General features: G+C 40.3%; 1 long non-coding RNA gene across 1 annotated transcript; it reads right to left on the reverse strand.

Annotated features, from left to right (window-relative positions):
- Positions 1-251: 251 nt before the first annotated feature.
- Positions 252-5,373, reverse strand: LOC142658673 (uncharacterized). The gene is made up of 4 exons (XR_012850149.1): positions 5,287-5,373; positions 1,294-1,443; positions 832-988; positions 252-647 (listed from the first exon to the last, which is right to left on the reverse strand). It is a non-coding gene; the product is annotated as an uncharacterized LOC142658673 (long non-coding RNA).
- Between the last annotated feature and the right edge of the window lie 768 nt (positions 5,374-6,141).

Consider the following 6,141-nt stretch of genomic DNA (forward strand, 5'->3'; position numbering starts at 1 on the left):
ACAGTCAATGATCGCAGTGCCAGACAGTTTCACCATATCAATGGCTGAGGAGAGCAGTTTTGTGTGACTAACCCAAAATTAATTGTTATTTTTCTGAAATTGAGACAGGGAATGAAAGAGAATAACATTTATAAACCATATTTTTTTTATTGATGAAGCAATAAGTGGCTTCCAAAGTAACACAGAAAAAGTCTTTCATCATAAACACAAATATAAGATTTACATGCAGAACAAAAAAATTTTTTGTTCCATAGTCACAAATAAATAGTTCAGGTAAAAAGGCAACATTGACGGATAGGGACCAACACATAAAAGTACAAAATGGAAGACAAAACAGTAAAAGACATTTACATTGAAAACACACAGACGTCAACGGCAATCACAAAGAAGTTATCAGCAGGTGAAAACACCTTGCTTCGTCTCATCATCCAACTGGACCTTCATCAGCAGGTGAAAACACCTTGCTTCGTCTCATCATCCGACCGGACCTTCATCAGCAGGTGAAAACACCTTGCTTTGTCTCATCATCCGACCGGACCTTTAGCAGCAGGTGAAAACACCTTGCTTTGTCTCATCATCCGACCGGACCTTCAAATTGTATTACAGAACGTTTTTGCCAATCATGCGGCATGTCAAAGTTATATTTCCTAGAGAAGAATAAAATAAAAAATTTATCAATGGTTTGATCACCTTCAACCGGTGAACTATGCGCAACATGGTCGCTTGGGAAGAATGACATCCCTGTCTCGTCACTCTGCATAGTTTGGCTCATCTTGTGAACTTGTGTGTCATGTATGTTTATCTGAACTCCCTTGGTTCGGTCTTACTTACTTTCTGTAATTCCTCGCTTATGCTGCTCAAAATGGCCTGTTCATCTCCGCCGTGGTAATCCGCTCTGGTTGCTGCTGCCGCCGCTGTCGTCTGGATCTGATGTGCACAGTCGATGTCCTCGAGGTGTTCGCTCTTCAGTGGCGCGTTGCTTGCCCTCCTAAAATAATTCCCCCCAAAAATTTAAATGTCCATAATTTTCAAAATAAAGTACGATTTTGAGAATTGTAACACGCCCGTTTTTCTCAGCAAAGTACCGCACAACAAACACGCCAACGATAATCACAAACCCACCCACACCCTGAACAAGCCCCTCACACAGATACCTCACAAATATAGAATACCCCGCAGCAAACATGCAGACAGTTATCTTGGATATCTCATGCACACACACATAACCAGCAGCCTCTAATAAACACCCCTCCCACCACCAAAAAAACCAGCAGAATCCTACTTTGCACTAACCCTCGTAAAAAGCCTCCGTCCAAATTTACTGTAGGAAAATTATGGGAGTCCCCTTGCTGCCGCCCCTGTCAAATGGATCTACGCTCCTCGAACGCACTCCTCAAGGTCTTCTTTTGACTGGCGCGCTCCATCTCCTCCTGGAAAACTGTGCTGTACAAAAAGTCACACACATGGTGGGATATGATGCTACACAGCCTTACTTGGTATGATGCCACACAACCTCATTTGATCTGATGCTACATAGCCTTACTTGGTATGATGCCACACAGTATCCCTGTATATGATGCCACACAATCTCATTTGATCTGATGCTACACAGCCTTACTGGGTATGATGCCACACAGTATCCCTGCATATGATGCCACACAGCCTTACTGGGTATGATGCCACACAGCATCCCTGTATATGATGCCACACAACCTCATTTGATATGATGCTACACAGCCTTACTGGGTATGATGCCACACAACCTCCTTTGATATGATGCTACACAGCCTTACTGGGTATGATGCCACACAGTATCCCTGTATATGATGCCACACAACCTCCTTTGATCTGATGCCACACAGCCTTACTGGGTATGATGCTACAGAACCTCCTTTGATATGATGCTACACAGCCTTACTTGGTATGATGCCACACGGTATCCCTGTATATGATGCCACACAACCTCATTTGATCTGATGCTACACAGCCTTACTGGGTATGATGCCACACAGTATCCCTGTATATGATGCCACACAACCTCCTTTGATCTGATGCCATACAGCCTTACTGGGTATGATGCCACACAACCTCCTTTGATATGATGCTACACAGCCTTACTGAGTATGATGCCACACAGTATCCCTGTATATGATGCCACACAACCTCATTTGATCTTATGCTACACAGCCTTACTGAGTATGATGCCACACAGTATCCCTGTATATGATGCCACACAACTTCATTTGATCTTATGCTACACAAAATTCTAGACTGTTCATGACTTTGACAGTGGGCAAACTTACAAAATAAGCAAGGGATCAAATACTTATTTCCTTCACTGTATGTTCTAATTTTTAATTTCTATTTATTTTTATCTTTTATCAAATTTCGTTTAGCTAACATTCTTATTAATCATATTTTTGTATTGTTATTGAGTATTGTATTGTGACAACATCTCAAATGTCACAACAGCTTAAATTTTATTACTTTTTATACAAGTTTTGTTTTATTAAATGCATGTTACCTACACCAAACAAACATTATGTTTAGATTCATTTTTATTATTATTTTTATTTTATTTATATTATTTTGGTTTTTATATTTATTTTTATTCTGATTTTGTTGCCCAATATTTCCGCCTATATGAGTAAAATATTATACCGTAAATATGGGACAGATTAAACATACTGTTTGTATTACCAATTGGAGGAACAGTAAGATTTTGGCTATATGCAGTTACAGTAGAAAGTGAAAATTAGAGAAAGCATCCAAAATTGAATGACTCATTTAGTCCGTTAGGACTCACGGATTGCATCCTATAAATCCATCTGCTCTCGCCTCTTAGTAGGAATTTGTCCACATCTCCTCCTCAAATCCCCATAGAAAGATGGCAAATAGCCCAACCCATGAGCTCCCCAACATTAAGATTGTGTTTGAGTTTAAAATGTAGGGCTACAGTGGTGGGTTGAAAGGGCTTGTTTTTCTGAATTGCCTCTAACTCCATTCTGTCATAATTTTTTATGCTGTTGAGATGTTTGTGTATCCTTATTTTCATCTCTCTCTTTGTTTTTCCAACATAGTGTAGGTCACATTTACATTTTAACATGTAGATAACCCCCTTAGTGAAACAGGAGATATGTTGTCTAATGGTATAGGGCTTTCCTGAGCTATCCTCAAAGGTCTTTTTTTTCCACTAAGATCTGACATGCTGTGCATGTCCCACATGGGAAAAAACCTGGAAATTCTGAGGTTTTCTCTGGATACAGTCCCTTGTGAAATGGCTCTTGACTATATGTTGACCGATTGTGTTATTCTTCCTATAGCCTATTGAGGCTTTACGGCCCAGATGCTTTTGTATATCTGGGTCAATTAGCAAAATCTTCCAATGATTATTCACGATTCTACTCATCTCTTCCCATTTATCAGGTAGGGTTGTGATGAATCTCACTGCATTTTCGCTATTTTTCACCTTCTCCTTGGTTATTAATAATGTGTCAATAGTGGTGTATAGTGAAGGTGGATCCAGCACTCAAAACAAAAGTTGTTAGGTTTATTAGGTCATATTAAAACAAAGAAGTTTTGTTTTAACTTCTTTGTTTTAATATGACCTAATAAACCTTACAACTTTTATTTTGAGTGCTGGTTCCACCTTCACTATACACCACTATTGCCTTGATTACCTGCTGTCGACACAGGACCAGTTTGGGAGTATCTGCGAGCACCTATAGCATTTGGATTTACTCCATACCAACTTGCATCAACTAAACGCAATGGAAACACAGTGGAAATGCAACAAAAGCGTGGTGGATATGTGGTGAGCGAAACTTAAAGTAAAACTTCTTCTATTTTTTTGTATTAATAATGTGTCCCTATCTGTACGGAGTGCTTGATTATAGGCATATTTTATTTGGCTGTTTGAGTAGTTCCCTTTTCTCAAATGTTTTTTTAAAAAGGCAGACCCATGTTTGAATTTCTCAAAGGGAAGCCCTTAGACAACATAGGGAAGGGAAGCCATTAGACAACATATCTCCTGTTCCACTAAGGGGGTTATCTACATGTTAAAATGTAAATTTAACCTACACTATGTTGGAAAATCCAAGAGAGAGATAAAAATAAGGATACGCGAACATCTCAACAGCATAAAAAATTATGACAGAATGGAGTTAGAGGTATAACAAGCCCTTTCAACCCACCCCTGTAGCCCGACATTTTAAACTCAAACACAGTCTTAATGTTGGGGAGCTCATGGGTTGGGCTATTTGCCATCTTTCTATGGGGATTTGAAGAGGAGATGTGGACAATTTCCTACTAAGAGAGGAGAGAAGATGGATTTATAGGATGCAATCCTTGAGTCCTAACTGATTAAATGAGTCATTCAATTTTGGATGCTTTCTCTAATTTTCATTTTCTGCTGTAACTGCATATAGCTAAAATCTTACTGTTTCTCCAATTGGTAATACAAACAGTATGTTTAATCTGTCCCATATTTACGGTATAATATTTTACTCATATAGGCGGAAATATTGGGCATCAAAATTAGAATAAAATCAAAAAAATAAAAATAAGAATATAAAAACAAAAATAATATAAGTGAAATATAAATAATAATACAAAATAATCTAAACATAATGTTTGTTTGGTGTAGGTAACACGCATTTAATAAAACAAAACTTGTATAAAAAGTAATAAAATTTAAGATGTTGTGATATTTGAGATGTCACAATACAATTCTCAATAACAATACAAAAATATGATTAATAAGAATATTAGCTAAATAAAATTTTGATAAAAGATAAAAATAAATAGAAATTAAAATTGGCTGTGATAGCTGTCAATCACAACTCCTCACATAAAGGACGCTAGAAACTGAGCGCCCCTGCCCCTAGATAAAGCTGACTGACGTCCGCGAAATGCGTGTTGGGACACATCCAGTCTTAGGCCCCATACACACGACCGTGCCCGCAATCACGGCCCAGCACCCGAATTTTCGGGCTGTGCTCCCATACAAAGTATGAGAGCATGGCCCGCAAAATGCAAAAGAAGGAACATGTTCCATAATTTTCAGAACATTTCTACGGCACGGACCCCCATCCATAGCGCTACGGAAAGGTGTCCGCGTTCAATGAAAGTGAATGGGTTAATTTTTGCGGACTGCAATTGCGGTCCGCAAAAACTGAGATTTTTTACGGTCGTGTGCATGGGGCCTTAGATCAGCGAAAGACAATACCAACTTGAAGGGAAAGTTATTGGTAATACCTAAGGGTAATACCTAAGGGTAATACTTACTGGCATTGCTAGACGCCGCTCATAGAGCTACATGCTCAGAGACAAGAGCGATCTTGAGTCACAGCTGAATATCAGCTCAGCTGTTCACAGCTCTCAAACTGCGTGTGAGCAGTATTTCAAACAGCAGACTTGCTGTCTCAGTCTCCGGGGTCTGGCTTGTTGCTTGGCAACGTGCTCTCCATGTTTAGTGGAGAGAGGGGCAGCTTTCTCCCAAGCTGTTCCTATTATTGCTGAGCTACATGCAAAGACACAGGATTAATTCTAAGTTACAGCTGAATACCAGCACAGCTGCTTACGTGTAGTGGAGATAAAGGCAGCTCTTTTTGAAGCTGTCCATACTGTTGTTGAGCTACATGCACAGGTATAGGAGTGATTCTGTAAAGTATCTGCCAGACACAGCTTCTGTGTCGACGCCCGTGGTTACTCAGTCTGCACCTGCACCTAAGTCTGATAGAGTGACTCCTTCTTCTACCACTCAGGCTGGGAGGCTGAGGAGTGGGAGAGCCTATCACAGCCTGGCCAGACGGAGCTAGCTCCCGCCCTCTGTCTATTTATACCTTCATTTCCTGCTTCTCCTTTGCCTGTGATTCTGTTTGTTTCCTGGCTCTGCTGCTGTTGCTTACTATTTGTCCTCTGCTTCATATTGACCCTGGCTTTACTGACTACTCTCTTGCTCTGCGTTTGGTACCTCGTACACTCTTGGTTTGACTCGGCTCGTTCACTACTCTTGTGGCTCACGGTGTTGCCGTGGGCATCTACCCCTTTTCCCTTAGCTTCTTTGTACCCTTGTCTGTCTGTCTGTCTGTTGTGCACATAGTGAGAGTAGGGACCGTTGCCCAGTTGTACGCCGTCGCC

The sequence above is a fragment of the Rhinoderma darwinii genome, chromosome 8 (genome assembly GCF_050947455.1).
Source record: "Rhinoderma darwinii isolate aRhiDar2 chromosome 8, aRhiDar2.hap1, whole genome shotgun sequence".
Lineage (NCBI taxonomy): Eukaryota > Metazoa > Chordata > Amphibia > Anura > Rhinodermatidae > Rhinoderma > Rhinoderma darwinii.